Source organism: Biomphalaria glabrata, chromosome 1, assembly GCF_947242115.1.
Source record: "Biomphalaria glabrata chromosome 1, xgBioGlab47.1, whole genome shotgun sequence".
Taxonomy (NCBI): domain Eukaryota; kingdom Metazoa; phylum Mollusca; class Gastropoda; family Planorbidae; genus Biomphalaria; species Biomphalaria glabrata.
In genome coordinates, this window is record NC_074711.1 from 89,939,872 (window position 1) to 89,967,659 (window position 27,788).

General features: G+C 36.8%; 1 long non-coding RNA gene across 2 annotated transcripts; it reads right to left on the reverse strand.

Annotated features, from left to right (window-relative positions):
* Positions 1 to 519: 519 nt before the first annotated feature.
* Positions 520 to 27,788, reverse strand: LOC129924260 (uncharacterized). Of its 2 annotated transcripts, none has more exons than XR_008776277.1 (3): positions 27,649 to 27,788; positions 972 to 1,129; positions 520 to 621 (listed from the first exon to the last, which is right to left on the reverse strand). It is a non-coding gene; the product is annotated as an uncharacterized LOC129924260 (long non-coding RNA). The 2 variants fall into 2 exon arrangements; XR_008776276.1 differs by lacking the exon at positions 27,649 to 27,788 and adding an exon at positions 2,712 to 3,199.

Genomic DNA, 27,788 nt, shown 5'->3' on the forward strand with positions numbered 1-27,788 from the left:
TGGAAAAAAAAACTTGATCATCTTATCTTCACTACTTTCCATCACAACACCCTCACCTGTTCCTTTGTTGAACTGCTGGGGCACCACACACAATCTGTCAACTGTCCTTCACTTCGCTCACAAGGCTGTACACCTTAATATCTCGATCTGAACATTTTTAATGTGATATCAAGCTTGTGTTGAAACTTTGGCTGCTAACAAAAAAAAAGTTTGAATTCATTATTTCGAGATGCACATCAAGCATTATGAAATTCAACCATTGTTATGCATATATTTTTAATTACAAAATGTTCTATAAAATCCGAAAATTATTCTTTAAATGTTATATAAACATTGAAAAAATATTCTCAAATTGCATGCAAAAAAACAACAACAACAGAATATAACTGAAACATTAAAAAAAACAAAAAAAAACTTGCTAGATCAGTAGTTCCACAGCTTTCCTGTTCCTAATTAGCATACTTCAAATGTAAGAATGAAATTAAATGTAAAATGCCTAAATCACATTGAATAGATTACTTGCCTTAAATAACACTTTGTAGCATAACACTTTACACATGTTTTAACTTCTGCAGTTCCTCACAAGTGATGGTTCTAATCATCTGTTAACTAGACATTGATCTGAAAATGTTCCAAAATTTAATTATGATAATGAATATATAAAACATTGGACTATGAAATCAGAGTTGTTAAGTTTTTTTGAAGATAAAATTTCAACTTAACTATTAAAAATAGATCTATAAAAACTATATGAAGCTAAATGAGTTATTAATTAACATAATTAAATAATTTCAATTAAAAACATGCTCAATTTGCATGCAATAACACAAAAGATAAAGCAACACAAAAAAAAAAAAGAATGAAACTTACAGATATTTGCTTTGCTAAATCAGTGGTTTAATAGCTTGCCCTTGCTTATTAAGAAAATTTTATGACACAATGACATTAAATTCAAAATTGTTAAATTCTACCTTTGTCAATGACTTCTTGCCTTAAAGAATGCCAGCGTCCTTGATACACCAATTTTTTTAGCCTTTTTATTTACTGTCTGCTTCTCAGAGGTAATAATTTCTGGCAATCTGTATGATGTTCCCTTTTTATATTAAAAAGAAGAGATCTGTGTTTTGATCTGAAAAAAAAAGTTAAAAACTATTTATTACAACACTCCTGTTTAAAATATAATTGGTTGCTAAATTTTTTAAACACTATTATTATAGCTTTTATATAGCGCTACTTTCATGCCTATAGCATGCTCAGAGCGCTTTGGTCCAATCTTATTTGTGGACCAGTGGGGGGGAGGGGGTATCCAGGAATTGGTTTTCCGTGCTGCCTTTAGGCGCTCAGTAAACGCAACTCTGCCCGAGTCGGGTGTCGAACCTCAAGCCCCCTTCTAGGTAGCCAAGACAAGCCAAGTTCAAGCGCACTTAGCCTCTCGACCACGCTTCCCACTAGATCTAAGTTATATTTCTAGAATAATAAGGCACCATCTTTAATACAAAGGACTGTGAAGGTTATGGATAAGCAAACAGTCTTTAATACAAAGATTCTGGATGAGTGAAACCATCTTTAATACAAAGATTATGGATGAGTGACACCATCTTTAATACAAAGATTATGGATGAGTGACACCATCTTTAATACAAAGATTATGGATGAGTGACACCATCTTTAATACAAAGATTATGGATGAGTAGGCCTGCAGTTTTTCACATGGCTATGCAGACCAAGTTGTCAATGCATATTTTGACACAAATGAACAACTTAAGACCTAAAATTTAAACTAAGTAACTAGTTATGTTATTAAGGCAGCATTTTCTTTTCGCAAATATGATAAGTACAAAGTAAGACCAGGCCTAGGATACATTTGATACAGGTAACAATAACACAACAGTAGTTAGATGTTTACTAGATCTAGAATTCTCTCTCTCTCTCTACTTTATATATTAAAGTAAAGTTCCCCTTTCAGACCTTGTGGTCTATAGGGCAGATGATGTAAAGGTCATCTGATTCTGTGGCCTACGGTTAACGAGGGTGTCATGTGGCCAGCACAACGAACAACTGCCTTTACTTTTCCCCAACTAATGTCAGGTACCCATTAGAGCTGGGTGGACTCAGAGGTGCCCAAGGATCCTGATAGAAAAATCCCAGCCTTCACCGGGATTTGAACCCGGGACCCCAGGTTCAGAAGCCAAGCGCTTTACTGCTCAGCCACCGTGCCTCCATATATATATTATAGCTTTTATATAGCGCTACTTTCATGCCTATAGCATGCTCAGATTATATATATATATATATATATATACTATATATAGAGATCTTTAGCCTAGAAATATATAGTAATAAATATGTAGATCTAGGCTTATAGACCACTAGAATCTCAATCTAGATTAGATCTAGATCTATCTATACTTCTAGATTCTAAGAGTCTAGATACAGATGAGCCGGTTATCGTGACGTAAGCAAATTTACTTTATCTAAAAGACCAATATTCCCTATAAGAGTGAATAGTCTATATCTATAATCTATATTAAAGTCTATAGCCTATACATCTCTAGAATCTAGACATAAATTAATCATGTTATAAAATCTTTGACAGAATTACCATTCATAAAGTTGATTAAGAGTTAGTTGCCAAAGCAAGTAAATATTGACTAGATAATAAGATGGCATTACTAAATTTAAATTAGATCTAGAAGACACTGCAAACAAACCTGGAACCGAAGATTAGACACAAGGGACATAACGAGATAGGCAATAGATAGGATTAGCCTCATAGGAGCGTCCCATTTCATTTGAATGCTGGCAACACACTGAGCTCTATTCACTTCGACCGCACGTGACCAATAGGCGTCTGTGTCAAAACTTGACCGAGATTAGGTCTAATAGATTGGGATTGGCCAGTTTATCCGAGACATGTGCATTTGTTACATCCGGAACTAGATAGACCCACACTTCGACGTTTAGTTGCTATGACACAATAGATCGCTTAAATTACTCTGACCCGTGACCCCTCAATACACATACACACAATATACTAACCAGTGGTCGGCAAACTCGTCATCCAAAAGAGAGCAATATAAACAATACAAAATTGAAGTTTGATCAGAGTTAGTAGCCCTGGAGACACTTTTATTTGAAATAATTAGGATTTAAAGTACAATCTCGCGACTACCGTTACCTTTGTCTTAGGTTGGGGGGCCTACATCAAATTAAACTTAGTATTATGCCAGGGCCGGATTTACCTATAGGCAACACATGTTAGAACTATAACTTCCTCACAAGCTACGGTCTGCGGGCAATTTCTGTGCACGGACCAAAGGTTTGGAACTCACTCCCCATTGATCTCAGACAGACATGCTACACTAAATTCAAGAAGAACAATAAGACATATCTGTTTAAAACTTTTTATTTAGATTAGTTTGTGTCATTTTAGCTCTCCTGTTAATGTTTGTAATGGCCTTGAGCCTACATTTTTTGTTTGTTAACTGCTCGAGTCGGGTGTGGAACCTCGAGCCCCTTTTATAGGTGGCCAAGCAAAGTTAAGTTCAAGCGTTCTTAGTCTCTCGACCACGCTTCCCAGATGTGCCGACAAATTCGATGGTTAGATTACACAAAGGATTGCGTAATAACATGTCCCTTTTTTTTCACTAAATTATTATGTTTGTAAAATGTTTTACATGTTTCGGATGTTCATTCAGAGTTGAAGATAATTTACTTCCTAGTCCAAACCGTCCTCAGGACGACGGGAGAGGGGAGCGAGCTGGGTTTGAACCCGGGACCATCGCGAACGACAGTCCAGCGCGCATACCGCACGACCATCCTCGTAAATAATCCCCCATCGTAAATAATTAATAACCATTCCATCAAATATTGACTATGTTTATGACGTTGTTGATTTTTTTAAAATTAGCATTACATGTTCGTAATAAAAATAAAAGAGCTGTCATCTACAGATCGTTCGTTATCTCTGCACAGTGAATAGTGAATAATAAGATGATTTTTTTTTATCGGTAAAAATTGAAGCTTAAAATGTTTCTCTCTATAACCAACGAACTTTGTCATAGGCCTACTTTGCGAATTTCGGGAATTGTTGAAATCTAAACTCTTATTTTTCCTAATGGAATTAATTTTTAAAGCACTTAGTTATAAAATTTGCTAAATCTACATCACGTATTAGTCATTCAATTGGAAATTAATCCCAAAATTATTCTATTATATATGAGTATTGTGTATTGGAATGATTGCATGCCAAATGCGATCTTTAAACCAAGCGTAATGAAGGATGGCGTAACAGAGACCACCTTCCCCCAGGCGCTATAAAGATCAAATGAGGCGCCATTTTGATTGAGGCGACAGAGAAAAACAACTGCCATAAAAGAATACATTTGATTAGAGTAGCACAATGATCAAAATCACTCAGAAGGTTAAAAAGTAAAGTAGCAATACTACATAACACTAGCTGTACCATAATTTACAAACACGAAAGGTCATCTGTCTCCATCGAGAAGTCCATACAAGTCTAACTTTTAAAACGCTGGTTGTGAAGTCAATAGAAGTCTAATTTATAAAACGCTGGTTGTGAAGTCTATAGAAGTCTAACTTCTAAAGCGCTGGTTGTTAGGGTGTATGTGTTCCGTGTGTGAATGGTGTTCGCATTTGCATCTATATTGTTATTGTTACAGTAGTTACTTGAGGTGGTCAAAGACAAAGACAGTTCTAGACAAACAATTTCCATTTGATTGGATCAATAAAAATTATCTTGTCTGAAAGTTTTCTGAAAACAAAATAAAATACTCAGAAAGACAGCAGGGTAAAGCACATTACTTGTTCCACGTGCTAGGACAAATGTGTACAAGTGCTCCTTCTTCAATGGTGCTATTAGAGCATGGAATGGGTTGTCTGAATCAGCCAGGAAAAGCAATGACTTGGAAAATACTAAATCACTAATTAACTAGATAACTGGATTCTCACAGGCCGTAATTTTCCTTTGAAGTAACGTCTGTAATTCATCAGATAAGACAGGCGCAGTCGACGAAAAAAAAAAAAAAAGAACGTAGGCCTCAGAGAACCTGCTTTTTATGCATAAGTTGTGACAAAATATGCAGGTCGCAACTGGGTCTGCTTTGCCACGTTAAATGGGGCATTCATCTTTAGTCACACAATCTTCGGAATCAAAGGCAAAGAGATGAGTATGTATAAAGTTACTATGAAGCAAGCAGCTGGTGATCTCGTATGATGTAACCTTTTCTCACTGCTCGCTGCCACAACCGTGACCTCCGTGACCCCACAACACACCTGACCAGAGATTGATGTGCTGTTAATGAACAGATGCCCACTGTTGCAATAGGCCTACTTATCCATTCTCGCCCCATCTCTTCATTTGTGTGCGACGAAAAAAAAAGGGCGCGGGTGGTCAACACTACGAAATAAGAGACGGAGGTCGGTCTGCACGACTGGTTTAAAGTCCCCGAGATTGTGAGCGCCTAGCTGGATCTCAGAATTCAGGGTCAGGTCTAAACTTGTATCAACTACATGTTATAATAATGGGGAAATGAACAAAAGTAAAACATGTAGGAAGCATAATTAGACTTTTTTTTTTAAAACTGAATTTGTGGAACTACTCAATGAAAGCAAACATGCTTTCTCTCCCTTGTTTTTAGTACCGGTATTAAAAAAAGTATCTTTTCAGACCTCACCATTTGTAGGTCAGATGATGTAAAAGCCATTGTTTTTAGGGCCGGATTTAAGTGAGATCATGCCGGGCTACAGCCTCTATAAAAAAAAAGAAAAATATTACCGAATTATGACGGGTCTGAACTTTTTTTTTTTGGTCAAACATTCTATTTGTATTTTAGCCACCACAATCTTAAGTCGGTTGGCAACATTGTCGTGATTAACAAGTGCCCGCTTGTTGCATGCTCTTGAGTCTTTAATAATAATAATAATAATAATATGTAAATATAGCTCCGGATTTAAGTACCGGTATTGTTATTCATAATTATCATATAAGTCTTTTTAAAGCTTTTCGAAAAAGTGTATGGGACAAAATCCTGCCCCGGGGCCTGGACGCATTTTAATCCGGCCCTGTCTGTTTAAAAAGCCAACGCTTAACGATAGTGTCATGTGGCTAGCACAACGACCAACCTCCTTTACCCCGCCCCATTAATGCCAGGTACCCATTAGAGTTGTGTAGACACAGGCGTCATAATTATCACGAAATTAAAAATACCAGTCTTCAGAAATTCTTGCTGAGAACCATAGGAAGCTAAGTGCTTCACCACACAGGTATTTATCCCCCCCCCTCCTCTTTTGGAGTTTTTAGAGCGGATAAAACAAAATGGAGCTGGGGTTGTAGCTCATAGTGCACCCACCCACGTTCACCTGTGTCGACCAACTGACATTTATACTGTTACGAAGTGTCCAGTTCGGTTGACCCATCGAACAGTTCCGTCTTTGTGTTACAGGTCTTCCCGCGCCACAGACGTCTGCCAGTCTACCATCACAACCGTCTATGAAGTAATCTTCTATGCTTGAGATTTTTGTTTTCTGGTTGCGCTACATCGAAGAAGGCGTAAGTCACGGAGAGTTCATAAGGCTGTCTTTCCACAGCCAACGTGACACGGAGGTCACGGTCTTTCCCGAGCGGGTCCTTCGCGATCAGTGCAGAAGTTGTCTCAGTGCAACACATCGTGATTTAATATAGACCACGGCGACTCGTGCCAATAAGTTAATGGTCTGACCCAGTGCTTTTTATTTTTGTAAAAAGAAACTAGATGCCGGCACTCAGTGATGGATTGCCTTACTTTTAACTATTTATAAATTAATAATAAACGTTAAAATACAAGAAAAGCAATTTTTCGCCCACATTGAAAAAGTTGCCGGTACGCCGTAGCTTCAAAAGAAAAGTAATGGTCATACCATATCGCCCCCTTTCCCAAAATAAACTATTCCAAATCAAATCAAAATAAACTATTCCAAATCAAATAATCTTTTACCTACAATCACTGACTGGTATATTGTTAATTACTAACACTGATTCATTGCTACAATACTGATTACCTACAATTGTGTAATCATCCTCTTTTTTGAAGCAACGTCTGTATTAGATAAGATAAGAAAGATACGAATTATTGATTGGTACATTACCTAGTAGGCTATTTACAATCATTGATTGGTACACAGCCATAAATTATGAGCCGATTTTTTTTATTTATGTTTTTAAAGACATTTATTATAAACTTGTTATCTCGTCTCTGATTGGATATTCTAACTCCCCCACCCCTAGCGACGACACTAAAACTTGACACTCAGACATGACAGGTAGAAAGAGTTGTCTGCGTGGGTGTGCAGACGTCTGGTGGCCTTATTCTTTACCCTACGTGTACTAGCACAAGGTCAAGGTTATTAATGGTTGGAGATGTCGTTGCATACTTGGTGTTGCTTTGCAAGAGACATGGAATCTTTCCAACCCAATAATATTACGATACCGCTACTACAATAAATTGTAAAAATTTCATATTTCAAATAGATCTATATTTCCCGGTGTTGAAAAACTGAAAACTAAATTTCTAATATGTAGCTTATTGTTATAACAATTAGATCTATAATATCCCCACACCTTTTTTTCAAGTCTAGATTCTAGACTAAATCTAGGTCCATAATTTCCCGGGTACGCTGTTCTGCCTCGTCGTGGCACCTGGGTGGAAACGGCTACTTGAGGGGGTAGCTAGGCTAAATGAATGGCGAAACATAACTCCTGTGGGGATGCCCACGGGTAGACGAGAGTCCACCTCTTGAACGGGCGGGGTTTTTAAAATAAGTCCCCACAAACCTGTCACACATCCATACATCAAAGGGACCGTTACATAAATGGCGAGTCCCCCACGGTTAGCTTGGTATAACGAAGGAAAATGGCGGAGGCTCCCGGTGTCATCGGCCTTCGGCCATGTGCAGCCAAGCATGCGTCGGGGGCCAAAGGCATTGGAAACAGCAATGCTTTACATAGGCATTGACTCGGGTCTCTCTCAAACAGAACTGTGTTCTCACAGGTTTTTTTTTTTTTTTTTTACTGTTTGGCGTCCAAACATGTTGTTTTTTTTCAAACTTAGAGCTCGAAGAGCCTTCGGCTCAGCCCTTTTGGATATCAACAAGGTTCATAACTTAACACATAAATCAATCTTCCTAGCTTGCCTTTATAAGATTCTAAATAAAGTGGATCTTGTTGCGCAACCTTATATTATCTTATATCTCAATATCTCAATCAAAACTAAAGTGTGCACGACCGATATTGAACTACTATGTAACAGTCTCAGGCTATACTACCTGCCGAGAGAGTTTACACAATTTTACGTCATACTTGAGTATATAAAACCCACAGCCAACACAGAGAAAGCAGCAAAACATATAACCGGTACTAAACATTGTACATATACTTGGGACAAATAGTTCTGATGCTGCCCGACTAGTTATGGGAGATTTCAATCATCTTTCGTTAGCTCAACACTTGCCAACACATAGTCAATATGTTAATTGTCCCACAAGGCACGATAAAACCTTGGACATGTGTTATAGCAACATAAAAATGGCCTACACATCTCGATCGTTATTTCCCCTCGGAGAGTCGGACCACACTTACACCCGTGTACAAATCGGTTTTAAAAACAAAAAAACCCGAAGTACAGTCCATTCAGTCATGGTCTGACGACGCTGTTTTACAGCCACAAAGTTGCCTGGAGCAAACAGATTGGGACATGTTTGTAAACAACTGCCCAGACAGATGAACTTACCACAACTGTTAATTCGTACATCCAGTTCTGTGGAAACTATAATTTATCAACGAAGAAAATTAAAACATTCAGTAATAATAGACCCTGGACTTTGCCTGGATGACCAACATAAAACAAAACATTCCGTCATCGAGAATTCATAGAAGTCTATTTATAAAGCGCTGGTTATGAGTGTGTATGTGTTTTTCGTGTGTGAATGTTGTTCGTGTGTGCATCTATATCGTGCATCTATATGTTATTGTACAGGAGTTGCGCTGAGAGTGTCAATTGTAGTCAAACTGAATTTCCATTCGATTGGATCAATAAAGTTATCTTACATATTAACAAACGTTCCTCAAAAAAGGAAAATAATTACGTCATATCACGTGTCAATCTAGTACCAAGCGTCTGCAGTCAACCCCGCAACGTGTCATACAGCCCAAAAGTATCTCCGTGTTTCAACACAGCCATCGCGTGTGTCCATTAGCGCACGAGTTTCTCGTCAAAATAATGCCAACATTGGCAAGACTGCACTGGGTCGGAAATAAGGAAAGTAATTCAAGACATTATAATAGGTTAATGAAGGCCTGCTACCACTGTAAAAAAAAAAATATGGCAGACAGAGAAAGCGATTAGAAAACAACAAAAAGAATGGACGTGCCTGTCTTTGGAAGAGATTTTATACAAAGCAAAGGACAGAGAGGGAAGTAGGAAGACGGTTGACCGATCATTAGTGGTGCCCCAACGGGCTAACAAACTAAGGGATAGGTTGAGGTCAATAAAGGCGCCACGACAAATGGTGCAGAGACAGCTGGTTCAATGACACCGAGTTAATTCCAGATCTCCCTGACCTTTAAGGTGGCGCCTCGTTAGAAACGTTAGTGGAAGCAGATAGGCGAACATCGGGTAGTGAGCCTCGCTTCTGTCCGGTTTTTTTTTTTTTTGTTTTTGTTATGTGTTTTGTTTATGTTTTTTTTTTTTACTCTTCATGTTGAGAATGAAAGGTACACCCCAGTCCCAGTCCAAAAAGTCCGACACGCCGTTCCACAAATGGGGCCGTCATCAGAGACCCGTGGCTGGAGTGGCGGTCCCCGTGGTCTGTGAACGTGTGCAACTAGAGCTGCCACGCCTGTCCGTCAAATATAAAACGTATGTTAATTCTGAAGAAGATTCAATGACAATTCTTTGAAAACAATAATTAGTTCACTGGACAAAGAGTTTATTGACAAATGGCTCACGTGACCAATGGCGCGAAAAGCATACCAGGTCAAGACTACAACGAGAGAGAGAGAGAGAGAAATAGAGAGAGAAAGAGGGAGGGAGAGAGTGGGTCAATGAGAGGAAAAAGGAGAGAAATAGAGAGAGAGAAAAGAGATAGAGCGAAGGAATGAGATAGAAAGGGGGGAAGAGATAAAGAATAAGAGAGAGATTAAGGCTTAGAGGGAAAAAAAAGAGAGAGATTGGAGCCCCACCACAAAGAGAATCTTTCGTCACCTTTAGTCCATCGTACTAATATTCGTGTCCCTTTTGGTACTCGCCCAGGGTCCCATGCAATGCTGAGACGCCATTGATTAATGGCTCTTGTAGTAACGCTATCTTCGTTGTTTTTTTTTTAAATAAAGTTTTGTAGAAACAAAGGGAGGATAGTAGAATCAAAGCATACCGAACGACGAGAGAGAGAGAGAGAGAGAAACACACAAAGAGAGAGAATAAGAGAAAGAAAAATATAGAGATGTTGACATCGTGTTTATGTGTTTGTATATAGAGCTATTCCCCTCGGTAAGCAAGCTCCTATTGTGTGTTATGTGTTATTAAAGAGTTTGATGTACCCAGCATCGAGTGTTAGCGTCGCATATAGAAAATCTAATCGACCACCGGCGAACAATTGTTATGCAAAATATGTAGGTCACAGCTGGGACTGTGTATCCACGAGAAATGTTGCATTCCTCGTTAATATTCGGACTCGAAGACAAGCCTTATTATTTTTATTATTATTTAAGCTAACATGGATGTCTGGAAATTTAGGCACCGGATATTTAGGCTACCGGATATTTAGACACTTTTTGACAAGGCGGAAAATTAGGCACTCTTTATTAAGCGACCTTAATTTTGAACATAATTAAACAATTTTAACGGATATTTTATCATTAGGCTATGGGCTATCGTTGACCTAAAAATAAATATAACGATTCTTACTACTTTTCATGATACAAAAGAAAAGCTGAAACAAAACGGGGAAAAAAATATTATCATGAGTATGTGTGGCAAAAAAAAAAAGACTCCGGATTAAGAGTCATTATATAATATAGACATCACATGATTCACATCATTGCTTCACCTCCATCACCAACCCCTATGGTTGTCGGATGAGTTTTTGAAATTGATAATTACGCGATTTGTGTACATGTTTAGTTACCAATGTAAATACGTTAGATTAAATAATATTATAAAATATTTATTATATATTATGTCGGAGCGTGTTGGTGATAAATATAATCGCCCTCTCCTCATCTACTTTAACCCTTAAGAAGTGCTCCTGAAAAGGGAAGGGGGGGGGATCGTACTTTTGAAACGGGGAGGGGGCGGTAAAATGTTGATGTTGATGATCGGCACATAAACCTTTATTTCTTGTGAGATAGTCGCCTGTGTAAGGGAGCCTGACTCATTTTGGTTATTTTTTTTAAGAACTCAAGGTAATACTCATAGTAAGAACTCTACCGCTGAATAAGCGCTGAATAAGTATTCACAAGAGACCAATTTTCTCAAAACATTGATGAAGACATTTTTAACACACTTATACTCACAAAATTAGATCTTCAAATTAGAATTGTTCATTTTTAATTAATATAAAAAGAGAGAACTATAGATATTTGGATTACTATTGTATTGATTATAAACTAAATACTTGTATTAGTTTATTAACATAAAAACCGAGACACATTGCCTATCAGGGTTCATAGCCAATGAGGTAGTTCCGAATTCCCCCCAAGTCACGTGGTTGTGTGTATACAACGCGCACCGTGCTTTGTTTTAGTTAGTTTGTAGTGGGAATCTGAAGCGTTTCAAGTCAATATTTAGTGGTTTCAATTTACTCATTAGCGCTAAACTATAATTTGTTAATAACAGGATATTCTAGAGATACATTTTTAAAATATTTTCAACTAAAACAAATAGTTACGTTGGCCTATAATCTGCCATACTGAGATCAAGATTTCTTGATCTACAATGAATGACTACACTTACAGTTCTTAACATTCGGGTAACCAGTCCTAGAAAAAAAAAAGTAACACTTTCATCCCCCCCCCCTTTCCTCTCTGCCCAAAAGTAAACAAGCTTGAACTTGAGTAGAACACTAAAAGTTGGACAGCAGACCAGTGTGTATTGGTCAGATAGCTCTAGGGCAAGTCTAGTGTGTAGACGATATGTCGACTAGTTGTTATAAAAGATAAAAAGACTGCCATGAGTTTTCCTTGTGCGTAATAGGCTTGAGTTGTTTAGCGAACAAATAACACATCTGATAGTCAAGGATAAATCTAGATCTACTCTTACAGTTACACAGGCCAAATGTGTCTTACCCCGCCCTTTCATTGTTCAATTTGGTTTCTAAGCAATAAAATGGATCTAGATCTGTTTCGTCAACGCATTTTTGAAACTTTAATGTAACATTTTGTGAATTTCTTAAAAATGATAGAACTTTTAATAACATAATAATGCATCATGTATCCAACACAAAAAATAATTCTTAATGTTATAGATGTGCATAATGTATTAACGATTAGCGGAATATGAAATACATATAACGTTAAAAAATAGCTGAAGTTTATGAAAATAATAATGTTTCAACTAATATGCATATTATCCCATATATAGGCCTATAAATATAAATAAATAAATAAATATATATATATATATAGGCCTATGTATGTATGTATGTAATTTACTTAAAACTGAGGGAAAGCAAGTCAACTGCTATAGTAAGAATGAAATAATTTTTTTTTACAAATCTATGTCAATTTAAGAAAATTTCCAACTTCAGATTGCGACAGTTTTAGCTGTATTACATCTCGTATTTAAAAAAAGCTATAAGATGATATACGGACTTTCCACGCGAAGTCACTCTTACTGTTACAAGAAGAAGATTTTCGGCGAGGGAGGGCCCGGAGGGGTGTAGCCTTCACATTAGACTGCTGATAGCTCTAGTTATAGACAATAGTCACTACAGACTAGATCTAGCGCGTCTTCAGTCTCGTAACAGTGAAAGGAAAATAGTGCTAAGTGAAATGCTTGCTTGAGCCAAGGTCGTTTTCAATCACGAGGTCGCGCTTCACAAGTGGGTGAAAGGCGGTGTAGACGCGTCGTCACTGGTCAGCTCAATGTAACTGGGAAAAAAAACGAAAATAGACACCAGGTTGAATTTAATATGAAATTTTAGGTGTTTTCCAGGTTTTCAAGGTGGCTACGAACCCTGGCCTATTGTTATAGCGATAACAACGATTGGTCTTGTTTAAACCTCGAAGTAACGCGCGTAATGTCCTTTAGCCCCCCCCCTTTTTCCACGCACTCCCACTAAAAGGAGAGGATTAGTCGTGGCTAGATGTTGAACATGGCCGTGAAAATTACGTAATGAGTCTCAAGGCTACACACTGGCGGTGTAAGGAAAGTAGATCAGCTTGGAGTACAAATTGACGTTTGGGAATTTCAATTTTATAGGCTTTGCAGAGCTTTCAAAAACTTTGGTAGACGAATTTCAGTTTTAACCATCATAATGTTAATAACAGTAATACAAATAATAATATAAAGGAAATGCAGATAGTTACATTTCATTGGGCAGTGTTGAAAGGGAAACGAATGTTTTGTTGTTGTTTTAATCATATATATGTATGTGTGTAAGTGTTTGTTTAATAATGTGTGTATGAAACCTTGTTTGACTTTTTTATTTTTCATTCCAAAGAGCAAAAAAAAAATGTATGTGGTACTGAACATAAAAGGAATGGGGGAAATATCATACCTTCTCGAAAATTGTAGTAAATAGGCCATATATTAAATTTGGTTTATGATAGAGAAGGCGGGGTTAAACTGGAACATCAACGATCTGCTATAAGCAGACTAAGTATCTACAAGAGACCAATATTCCATTAAAAAAAACATGAAATAGAAATGTTCAACTCATCTGTCTTTTCAAAACATATTTGATCGTGATTTCTAGCCGTTTTGCAATTTCCAACCATATACATTTTATATAAATATTATATTACATAAATTTACATATATATTCAATAAAAATTAATTACCACAAATACTATTTGAAGGAGGTAACACACCTACACACTCACACAATAGATCTTCACAAAGGGCCTCCCCATTAAAAATAGAAAGAAGGAGTGTTGATAATAGAGATTAAGACTGGGTAAAACTTTACATCGCAGGACCCTTATGAAGAATGTTACGCAAGTGGCAGCACCGCGCTGTCTATCGCTACGGTAATCAGGTCACAAGGTCACTACCGGCTAGACGGTGTCGGTAGTATCATGTAGGCCTAATAGTTCGTGATAGATCTAGTCATTCGCTAATGATATGAAAACTCTGGATCTATATTATGTAATAAAAAAAATATTTAAAAGGCTATAAAAAATAAATAATGAGAATGAATTAATCTTTATTTTTTTAATTTGTTTTTTGTTTGTGTCACAAATGTATGGTACCGTTATCCTATATATGTACGGGTTATAGGCCTATATTTATATATTTTTGCTGACACTATTTTTTTTTCATTTGTAATGTTTTACAGACCTAAATTATTATTTTTTAATTTATTGATTTAATGTAATTTTACTTTAAAATTAAAGTAAACCATAGTCTATGAAGTAAACCAATCATATTGGGTTTCGTATATGTGCAACATATTCTTTATTTTATTTTCAAATTAAATTAAACTGAATGGGTTTCCTTATAAGTACAGATATTTATCTGAAATCCACGCATTTTCAATAACAGTAGCTAGATGGGTATACCGCTAGATGTTTATGAAGAGTAGTGTGTAGCCTAACATATGCTCGCCCCTCCTCCTTTCACATTCTGGACTTGGAACCAGACAACGGAGGAGTTACCGGCATTTTAACTAAAATGTAACTGTTTTTGTTTTTTTTTTATATTTAAAGCCGGTAGAGGAGACATATGCTATACAATACAAAGGCTCAGTGCTGATGTAAATGAAATAAGTTGCAGTTGCATTTAAACCGTATAAACGAATATAGATATAAAAAAAAGAGATGAAAGCTAAGCCTAAACTAGAAGATGTTCAAATATAAGAATATTTGTGATTCAGTTCTAACGTGTGGCTCTCAAGCATAAAATTTAAGAAAGTAGGCCTACACTGGAGTCACAGTGGAAATAACACGCTAAAAATTTACCCCACAACTAAAAAAAATCCAGTTTCATTGAACAGTGGTCTTATTTCTGCCAGATCTCTACAAATCTTTTTTTTTTATTATTATTTCAAGTTGTGAAATCCACCGTAAAACATACAACGCTCAAATATTAATTGTATAGAGGCTTTTGTGTAAAGAAAGATACATAGATTACCATGACCATGATGTCCACTTTTGTCTTCGGGAACCGATAATAAATGAGCGCTCGGTATTAATTTGGGATAGACATAGTTTCGAGCTACATCATTAATTGTATGTATGAAGAATGATCTATTTCAACTAGAGCGACTACTTTTAGGTCCACATAGACTTCGCAAATGTCATAATTAAATTAAATACTTATTTCAGCTACACTAGAGTGAGACTAGAAGCAACTCTAAGGCTTTTACATAAAACCAGTGAAGTGAATTGATATCAACTGTATTAATAGATAATGATAACATATGTCTCCCCATTTTCTACACTGATGTTTAAGTGAATTACAGCTAGGTACCAATTTATGATCAAAGAAATATTTATAGAGACAAAGTCAAGTGACGTAAGTTGTAACTTCCAATGCAATAAAGTAAGCATTAAGTGAATAGGAAACTATGAAAAAAATAATCAGTTGGGAAAGTGAGAAGCAGATAAGCTAACGGAATCTATTATGTCATGACATGAAACTATATGAGACAACTAAAGAATTGAAAAGATTGAAACTCACACTGGGTTTTGTATCCGAATCAATCAGGAATAAAAAATTGAAAGCGACGATGCGATGTTCACTGTTGGATAGCTTGATAATAAACTGCCCTAACTAAAACGTGGACACGTGACTTAAGACAAACAAACCAATCATGCAAATCTGTCGTGGGTTATCCCAATGTGTGTGATTTGACCATTTAAGTGAGGGTTACATGAAAAAACAGCAGGGGGTGTGATAGGAAGGGATGGGTGGTTGTTGACAGTCTAGCATGTGGCGAGGGAGTTACGCAACATGTCCATCTGTTTTATATGGCCTGCGGGCTCATGATGTATTGTATGTATTGAGTATGTAAACCTACATTTAGTACTTAAATAGATTCATGTATCTTCAACTGTATAGCTTTTAAAAAGAAACATTTTAGATATATAGACAGAGATGAGGTAGAGAGATAAAGGATAGATAGATAGATGGATAGAGAGATAAATAGATAGAGAGAGAGATAAGTTAGACAGAGAGAGAATAGATAGGTAGAGAGAGGGATAGATAGGTAGAGAGAGGGATAGATAGAGAGATAGAGATAAGTTAGACAGAGAGAGGATAGATAGGTAGAGAGAGGGATAGATAGATATATAGATAGAGATAAGTTAGACAGAGAGAGGATAGATAGAGAGAGAGAGGGACAGATAGAGAAAGGATAGATAGATAGAGAGAGATAAGTTAGACAGAGAGAGGATAGAGATGGATAGATAGAGAGAGAGATGGATAGATAGCGAGAGATAAGTTAGACAGAGAGAGGATAGATAGGTAGAGAGAGAGAGAGGAAGGGATAGATAGAGAAAGGATAGATAGATAGAGAAAGGATAGATAGATAGAAAGGGATAGATAGAGAGAGAGAGAGAGAAGTTAGACAGAGAGAGGATAGATAAATGGATGCATAGAAAGAGAGATACGTAGATTTTGTTTATTTATCTAGCTAATTATAAGAATAATTAAATAAAAAGTGTGTTTATTTAAATAAACTATATAAAAATCCCATTTGTATAGTTATTTGAAACATTTTCACCATTTCCTATTTATTTGCTACGCGCGTGCTTTACTGCCCCGTCGGCGTTGTGTCTTACCGTAACCAACGTATAGGATCTCTGTTCTCCGGCGCAATAGTTCTTCTCACGTCTGCTATCAAACTCGCTAGACGGTCGGCCATAAAACACGGACATATTGACTCCCCCCCCCCCCCCCAAATAAAAAGTGGGGTCAATTAGCCTGGTAAGGGGATGGTATCAGCATCATACTTACTTCTATTCGGTGCTTTTTTTTTTCTAAAGAAATAGGTGCCGGTACTCACTAATAAATTAATAATAAACGTTAAAATACAAGAGAAGTAATATTTTTTCCCAAAATTGAAAAAGGTGCCGGTACGCCGTATATACATTCTATTTACATACATGCGAATGTTTGCTCTTTCCCTACGGCTATGTGGCTATCGCCCTCTAATCTTGTCCACTTTTTTTTAACATATCTATGCCATCCAGCAATTAAGGTCAATCCTCTTAATACCTACGTCGTTCCTTTCCTCCATTTCTCCCCATTGGACAGTTTGGCACATGACATAGCGCTAGACAGAATGGAGCCCCCCCCCCCCCCCACCACCTACCAACCCCGACCCACCCTCACAGACACCTAAGTAATAATCTCATTTGTAAGTGATACATTTTGTTCAACAGGCCTGTTTGTAACTTTGTTTTGTTACAGAACTATAATTCCAAGCTCTAAACAAAAAAAAAATGTGGGAGGAGAAATTAAGTGGACCAATTAGATTATACTCTAAATTTTTGGCAATTTTAGGATTCAAGCATAAATTGTGAGTGATAGTCCCAAATGTATTAATACAATAGAGCACGTGGTGTCTGGCAGCGCATGCGTCACCCAGATCGCGACGATCCATGGTGGCGACTGAGGAGGTCAGAGCAGTCAATAGTTGCGCAGTGCAGGACGGAACATTGTCCTATTGGGGCATACTTTGCCCGGTTCCGCAATAAAACTTTGACTCCCGATGCCGTCACTGTGGAGAGAGCGTCGAAACAGTGTCGCATGTCTTGTACGAGTGTCCCCAGCTCCGCGAGCTAAGGGGGGACTTGCCTGTGCAGTCACTCGACTTGTATGGTAGCTATGAGGCACTACGCCGGACGGCTAAGTTTCTTGCCAGAGCACTACGGGAGGACTAGTCCTTCCTGCTCTGATTTTTCAATAGGAGTTCATCTCAGGTAGCTCAGCTCGACCAGCCGATTGACTCAGAGCGGGCCATCTGGGCTACAGGACTAGAGGAACTTTGAACCATTTTTTTGACGCACCCTGTAGTTTACCCTTACGGCTCAGGCCCATCCCCCCCCCCCACAAGATACCCGCCCAGGTCCCCGGCACTGCTGGATTTGAATTTTTCCATTCACTCCAAGCACACCAAAAGTTACCTAATTTAGTTGGCGTCTATAAACCTTTGCATTTTATACTAGGTTCACAAACTAGAAAACGCACAGCTTTGTAAACATTTTATAGAGATTTATGGACGTGTATCTTAGTTTATTTCGGCTTAGCTTAGTCGAGGAGTAGAGAAAATCTCAAATATTTGGAAGTAGCCTATTCCGTAAAAAAATTATCTACTTATATGATGCTAGGGTCACTTGACCTAAACAATAAAGAACTTGAAAAACCAAACAGCGGACCTGGAAGAAGATGGATCTCCAGCTGTTCGGCGCCAGGATTATCCGACCTTCACATCATCAGTACAAGGAACGTCAAGACCATTTACGAGACTGAGAAAACTGCAAGTGGCAGCAAAGATGAGAAACATAAACCTTCATCTTAAGAATCAGCGAGTAAAGTTAGACTCTCTCCAACTGTCCCCACGTCTTGCCCATCTGCTTGACATCTGCTTCCAAATTGCGGCACCATATATTCCTGGGCCGTCCCTATCTTGACGACTACAGGTATAAACAAATAGTTTGAGAACATCGCGCAGGATGGACAACAGGACAAACTGAGCGTGCTGGTACGAACCTCGCCGATAGCGAAAGAAATGAAGTTGCCATAAAAAAGGGGATGCACAAAAAAGCAGCCCTGTTAGATAGCCCTAAAACAGGAGCATTCAGACATACGAACAGTGGCTAACTTTGCCGCTTCGGAATCGGCTTACTTAGTAGGATCCGATTGTTCGTGGACTCAAAAAGAAACACAAACTAGTTTTTCATGTGAGTACATTATTTACATCCTTTGTCTTTCAAGACAGAAGGAGACATATTACGGTCGGCAACTTCGTCATGGTTAACAAAATGTCCATTTGTAGCGTACTCGTAATATAAAAATCCAGTTATGGATTTACGGTAGTACGTCAACCCTGTCCTGTGCCTATATTTCCGCAAAATACACATTTTTTGCTTGCATATTTAATAATTATAATTATTTTTAAAGTAGAAAAATAAGATTAGATACTCTAAAAAAAAAAACGAGAGCAGAAAAAAATGTATTTCAATACGTATTTAAAAGAAACAAAACAGTTAACACACGATTAGATTTATCACGATTAGATTTATAATATTATTTTTTTAGCAAAGATACGTAGGTCTGTAATTAATTAATAATATATTAATTAAAATTCCCCAATTAAAAACATAAAATACCATCTAAACATTAATAGTTATTCCAAGAATAATTTGTACAAAAAAAAATCTAAATCTATATTACATAGATCTACGATTTAACGTACTAAAAGAAGAGAGAGAGAGAGAGAGAGGGCAGTGACCGGGCGCGCTCTGCGCGCGAGCAGGTGAGGTCACGTCAGTACGTCATCATACGTGCGGATAGACAGCTGCCAAATAATTGACCTGAAAAACTAGGGTCCTGCGATGTAAAGTTTTACCTAAGACTGTTTATAAAATATGAATACTACGTAAGTTGATCAGTATATTTTAATTCCTATAAGTAACGCGCATAAAACCTTCTTCCCCATTCCCACTCTAATTTTAACACCTTCAACCTTGGTATACAATGCTGTTCCCTGCCCTTAACTCCAGTGTGTAGCCTTGAGACTCATTGCGTCATTTTCACGACCTAGCTCAACATCTACCCGCGACTAATCCTCTCCTTTTAGTGGGAGTGCGTGGAGGGGGGAGGGCTAAGGAGGTGAAGAAATGAGAGGAGAATCATCATTTTATAATGGCTCTTCATCCGGAGTCATTATTTCCACACATTCTCGTGATTGTCATTTTCCCCCGTTTTGTCAGCTTTTCTTTTATATCAAGAAAATTCAGTAAGAATCGTTATAGATGCTATTTTTTTTTATAACGTCACCGATAGCCCATGGTCTAAGGATGAAATATACGTTAAAATTTTAATATTATTTTCAAAATTAAGGTCGCTAATTAAAGAGTGCCTATTTTCCAGTGCCTAATTTTCCGTCTTGTCAAAAAAAAGTGCCTAATTATCCGGGTGCCTAAATTTCCTAAATTCGCTTAACCGAGAGGGAAATAGAAAACCAGAAAGAAAGAGAAAGAGAAAGATTGAAGCCCCGCCTCAAAGAGAATCTTTTGTCACCTTCAGCCCATCGTACAAATATTCGTGTCCCTAATGACACTCGTCCAGGGCCAGGTCCAGTGATGAGACAGTCTCTGATTATTTGTTATTGTAGTGATGCTATTTTTATTTTTTTAAACAAATTTTTGTAGGATACAAGAATAATTGCATACTAAACGACGAGAGAGAGAGAGAGAGACAGAGAGAAAGAAACACAAAGAGAGAATAAGAGAAAGAAAAATATAGAGATGTTGACATTTTGCTTATGTGAATGTGTTTGTATATAGAGTTATTCCCCTTGGTAAGAAAGCTCCTATTGTGTGTTAAAGAGTTTGATGTACCCAGCGTCGCATACAGAAAATCTAATATCGACTACCGGCGGACAATGGTTATACTTGCCCTAGAAGTGGTAAAATATGTAGGTCACAGATGGGACTGCGTATCCACGAGAAGTATTGCATTCCTCGTTAATCTTGGGACTCGAAGACAAGCCTTATTATTATTATTTAAGCTAACATAAGAGGGAAAGAGAAAAGGAGAGAGATTGGAGCCCCGATGATACTCGCCCAGCGCCTCGTCCAATGTGTTATTGTAGTAATGCTGTCCTCATTTTTTTTTAAATAAATTTAATTAGAAACCAAATGAGGATACTAGACTCAAAGCATACCAGACGAGAGAGGCATAGAGAACGAGAGACAGAGAGAAAGAAAGAGAGAGAAAAAATAGACATGTTGACATTTTATTTATGTGTATGTGTTTGTATGTAGTTGTTCCCCTTGGTAAGAAAGTTCATACTGTGTTGTGTGTAAGAGAGAAAGTAGTGAATTAAAATGCTACGAAAATAAGGGCTCGAACCTGTGACACTGGATTCGACACCACCGCCTAGCGATAACGCACCAAGCGAAACTAGCCTCTAGACCATCGGAATGTCCATAAAAACATTCTTCTGATCCAGAGTCATTTCGCCCGTATACAAATTACCACCCCAGTGGTCAAAGGTCACAAGCCCAGCTATCCTCTGCCCCACCCTCGCAGCATCCGTTCACTAACAACTTCGATAGAGCCGACACAGACAGCCGTTAGGCATGTATTAGACAAACGATGGCTCTATCTAATTGTTTATCTCTCACAAAGACAAGTGGACAACATAAACACATTACATATAGAAGCTTCAGTGGGTACGAGCAATAATGCTGTAAACGTAAATGTAAGAGAGTGTGTTATGAAAGAGTCTCGTGTATCTAGCGTGCTGTGTTCTTTAGTGTTATATTAGGTTAATGAGTGTAACATTATTTTAAGATAACAAGAGAGGGAAAGAGAAAAATAGACATAGAAAGAGAAAGATAGAGAGGGAAAGAGATAAATATATATATATATATATATATATATATAGAGAGAGAGAGAGAGAGATCGGAGCCCCGCCACAAAGAGAATCTTTCGTCATCTTCAGCTCATCAAACAAATATCATCCAATGCTAAAGTCGTCTCTGAAGACTGGCCACCCTTGAGAAATAAAATACCATTTAAAGATGCTTTACTCATTTTAAAGATTAGAAGTAGTAATACCATCTCCCAATAGAACTAGGCCGTCGCAATAGGACGAATTATAAAGACTCAAGAGATGCCTACATGCCAAAATGGAAATGTGTATTCCCAGACCTGGAAATGTGTATTTTGAGGGGCAATTGTGTATTTTTCTAAATATAAAGAAATATACTCAGGAAAGACTAAAATCATTCAATCTCGTAAGATACACTAATACAGGCATGCAGCAATCCAAAAAAAAAAATCACACAGTATAAGAGTTATATAAGACATGCTGTAAAGTTTTCCAAATATTCACACTTTGAGTCTTTGTCGTAGTTCATAGACTTGTCTAGAATATGAATCAGTTCTTGACATTTGGCAATGATGTTATGATCATGGTGCTTCTAGTGTTTTATTCCTGATTCCGTAATGGCACCAACAGAAAATTCATTTAAAAGAATATGACTTTATGCTAGAAGTGCATTTAGACTTAAACCAGATGCAATGGTTTGTTTGTCTGGATCTAGTGACATCTAGTTTTGTTTATGAGCGATTTCTTTGCAAGCTATAGAGTATGCAGACACTGGACATTTTTTTCACATTTTTAAAGTATTCAAATTTTCATTTTGAAACCATTATTTGCAGACTCAACAATGAAAGCTTTGGCATGCTTTACTATCACCAATAAAAATAAAGATTTGTTTTAAAAGACATACAATCCTAACTAGTCATTGAACTTGTTTCTAATATAGAGTCTGCTGAATTATATAAGCTCCCTAGCTGTTGTAAGATAAGGCTATTTATTCTAGGTTCTTATGCTTGAAAACAAACAGATGTGTTGAAGAAGGGCACATGGGATAAAAAAGTTAATGCTTTTTTCTGCATAAGCAAAGGCTTTTCTTTTGTAATCAAAGTAAGCCTTGAATATTCCTGATGTTATTTTTTGAATTCAGGCTTTCATAAGTAATGGAACATAGTTAAGATACTAGTGACTATAACTGTAGCTTTAGATCTTCCTACTTTCTGTAATTTTTTAATCAGGGCACATCAGTTTGATTCCCTTTGTCATGCTAAGGGAGAGAGAGATTAACCACCATTTTGTCCATTAAAACCTCTGCCCTACTCACTTTCATCTGCTGTATTATAATAGCTTACAAAACTCATATCTAAATCTAGAGCAGTGGTCTTCAACCTTTCTTGGCCTACCTCCCCCCTTTTTTTCTTTCAACAAATCTGCCAGCGCCCCCTCTCTAAGAAAAACACTTATAAAAAAGGTTAAGAAGGCAAATTTGAACAAAATGTCATTTTTAAATTAATTTTTATGCTGATGAGAGATGACCGCATGCCAAAGGTGATCTTCTTTGTTGCCCTCACTGGCATAGAGGAAAAATACCTGGTAGCAGATGTCCTCTGAAAGAGACAGTTGAAGAGCTATCACACAAAAGCTGCGGAACAAACATTTAAGACTCAAAGAAAAGCCATTATTGAAGACAGGCGCAAACGACGGAAAGAAAACTAGAATAGACCGCCAGCAGACAATGGCTTTGTCTGCACAAAATTCTGGAAAATATGCAGGTCTCAACTGGGTCTGCGTAATTATGTGAAACACTGCTCTCACCTGTAATCTTCGGAATTGAAGGCGAAAACAGCCAATATTATTATTATACAAAAATGATGTCAAATAATTTGCAGTGATTACACACAAAAGTTAATCTCACTGTCATGACTTTCTTTCAAATCCTTAAGAATAACCCCCTTTTAAATATTTGGGCCTACTGTTTTTAGTTTAATTGTAAATTTAGTTTTATTCTTTTAATATAAACATTATTATTGCTGAATTCACTACAAAAAGAAATTAAGCTAATGGGAAACTTGTGCCTCCTGCAGTCTGACAATATTAGAAATTTCAAGCTTTAAATTAGCCAAAGCAAGGCAAAGGTCTCCTCTAGTCGCTACATCCAGTCTATTACTTTGCTTATTCATTAAGTTTGTCACCCACTAAATCTTGGTTAACCATGTATGTTGATGAAAAAGCTAAAACATAACTCCATTTTTGACCACAGTTTTGGAACTTTACTGAAACATTTAAATGCAGCCACATCTCAGTTGTGCCTCCAGGGGCGAAGCTAGGAATTTTCCATCATTTGGGGGCCAGGAGGGCTTGAACTCTTTGGGGGCCCCTGCATTTTGCGTAATATTTAATTTATTTAATTAAAAAGACACTCATTTGGGGACCCACAAAGTAGGGGCCCAGGGGATTTTCAAATTGTTCCCCCTCCTCCCCCCACCATAGCTACACCACGTGTGTGCCTTCTATGTTAACATCCCAGCGAACTTAAGTTTTAAGTCTAATCTCTTTTTTTATCATGTTTCACAAAACTGTTGAAAGATGAGATTATTTTTGGCATGGGTTTGTATTTTATTTACAATTTTATTTCATTAGATTCAAATAGAAATGAAATTGCAGGCTTAACTTTTTTGTGTATTATAACTTACTAGGTGAATAGTGTGAATAGGTCTGTTCTTTATTCTATATTACTATGAAGTCATTGTTGCGTTCAACCACTGATGGTTTCCTATATGTGGTCATTTATAAGCTACATAACTAGACAATTTTAAAATAATATTTCATCACTAACAGATCAGATGTATAACATATGTTTAAAAAAAAAATATTTTTTTTGTTTTAATCAATTTTCAAACAGTATCATAAGACTTTTAAAAAAGCTATGCATTTTCTAAGAGGCTACCAAAACATATCCAGCTTTGCCATTTTATGTTTTTAATGTTGTTTTAATAGTAGATCTTTATAATTGTTCATGAATATTCTTTTAAAAATTATTTTTTATATTGCTATATGTTTGTGAAGCCGACTTGGTTTCATAACCTCATCTGAAAATGCCGTCATTCAAAGTAGAACATACTTTTTATCTAGTGGCAATTCAATAAAACTCTTAGTACGGCTGATACGCCGATAGCGTCCCCATCGGAGACCACTGGTGACTGATCTGGAGGCTGGGGCAGATTCATTAATGGTTTGTTGGTTTTAATGTGCATAGGGCCTATGCCATAGGCTATTTAATTTAAAGCTATTTTAATAATTCTATGGAATTGTAAGCTAATGTCCTGAATGTGAAATACTAGAATCTAGAATTCTAGATCTACTACTAGTCACTTGACCTATATTTGCCCAATTTTTAAAGCTACAATGTACCTAGTCAGTTAAATTTAGCCTTTTTTTTTTAGGTCGATAAATAAAATACTAATACTTAGACTCTTAGTACTTACTTATACTACTTGTAGTAATGCTAAAACTAAAAGAATTTAATAAATAGATCTAGATTCTAGATTCAAAATTTCAATCTAGATAATAAAATATACTTTGTGAGGTTGGAGTTAGATTCATCTAATATATAGAATTATAGATCTATACTCAAACGGCATAGTCATACTCATGATACTCAGGACTCAGGATACTCGATACTGGTAACTGGTTCTACTTTTCTAGATCTATATATATAAATATATATACTATATCTATATCTATATTATATTGTCTAGTACTCTAGTATATATACTAATAAATATAGACTCTCTAGTTCTAGTAGTAGATCTATGATTCTAGTCTAGTACTAATATTAGTATAGTTACAGTATAGTAGTAGTACTAGTAGACCTATCTATCATAATCTATGATCTATGGCTATAGCCTATAGATAGTATATAGATCTACTAGTAACTAGTAAATACTACTATTTACTATTAGTAGGAATTACTTATTACTAGGACTAGAGACAGAGAGACTAGAGTCTAGATTACTCTAGATTAGTCTAGATCAGTGATTCCCTAAGTGGTCTATATAGACCCCCAGGGGTCTACGAAGACTTCCAAGGGGTCTATGAAAGTGAATAAACAAATTGGGGGTCTATGAGATGTCCACGGGGGGTCTACGATAATAGATTTCATTTAAGCAGGTCATGACTTTAATTTTCACATCACATTAATGTAATTCTTCACACTAATATATAATGTGTACATCACATTAATATAATTCTTCACACTTAGTTAATCCTTTAAATATTTATCCTGCTATCCAAATGAAAACTTGTATTTATTTTCAAGACTTATTTCAATCCCGTTCCTTTTGTCTACATGTAAGGAATGCTGAGCTAAATGAAATGTCAACTGTATAGCGCTCTGATTAGTTAAAATTGTTCATTCCTTCCTTATCAAACATGCCAATTGCCCTTTTTTATGCCGATATGAAACTAATTACACTGGAGGATAATCTGAGACAATGTCGGTATGATAAAAAGATTTGAAAAACTTTCAAACATTCAAAGATAAAGTTCAGAATAGACCCACAAAATATGTCTTCGACTTCATATAGAGAAGATGATGGTATGTGGGCGTCTTACAATATCTGTTTACTTATATCAAAATAGGGTGGTAGTAGTTAAACGCTTGGCATCCTAACCTGGGGTCCTTGGTTCGAATCTCGGTGAATTTTGAATGTCATGTTTTTTAGGGCTCCCCACCCGTGACCTCCGTGCCGTAGGTGCCGGTCCATCCAACTCTAATGGGTACCTAACTTAAGTTAGGAAGAGTAAAGGCAGTTGGTCGTTGTGCTGGCCACGTGACACCCTGCTCGTTAACCGTTGGCCAAAGAAACAGATAATCTTAACATCATCACTCGGTCTGAAAGGGGAACTTTACTTTTTATGACCAAATACGTAAAACACTAATGGTAAAACATTTATTTTACCAGCCGTTGTAGTTGTAAAAACTGTTTTACATAAAGCTACATCTGATATTAGTAAAAGAATTGCTTTAAGCATCTCTACAGTTCAAAGACACATAGGTGGCATGAGTTATAAAATTAAAAGCTTATTATCTAACTATTTACAAACGACATCTCTACAGTTTGGGATCAGCAGTGTCGCAGGCTCTGACAGGGTGTAGTGATGTGCGCTGCTAACTGCATTAGGGTCGCTGGATCCTTATTTTTACTCAGGGTTGACCCACAAAACCTTTCCCATGTTTAAGTGCAAGGCAGGAGAGTTTTTGAATTCTGCTAGGTAGTCAACCAAGGCTAATTAGCCCTCCCTGCTTACTGGCTTCTCCCCTTCTCCTGGTAGTGACAACATCTTCGCAGACTCAGTATTTGAGCCACACATGATTAAGAAATACACGAAAAACTGCTCTTTGAGAAAATTTTAATGATACTTAAACCTAAGGCAAATTTGTTAATTAATTAATATTGAATGTTTGAAGCGCTACTTCATAGAACAACAAATTCCTATTTGAAACATAACATCCGTACCAACGGATGATAAATCTGCAAAAAGACATTTCCAGTGTGTTTGGTGATTCCAATAGATATCTATTTTTATTTTAATTATTAATTGGTTTCAAAAAAAAATCTCTATAACTTAGTATGTAGCTTTAAATTAATTTTTCACTTTTCAACTCACTACAGATAGAAATTAGTTTAACATAAATGTTGATGAATTTGAAAAAATGTGCAAATTAAGCAGGGGGTCTACCGAAAACCAGAAAACATGGCAAGGGGTCTACAACACAAAAAAGTTTGGGAACCACTGGTCTAGATCTAGACTATCATTATAAAATAAATATAGTCGAAATAGATAAAAATTAATTAAGTCTAGACTACATACCATTAGATAACAAGTCTAGGAATAAGCTGACACATTGAAAGGTACTCCACTTTGTTGGCATCAGGCATCATCAGCAAGATCTAGATATTCTATGTCTAATTAGATCTAGAGTGTAGATGTAGTAATAATTAGTTGAAATC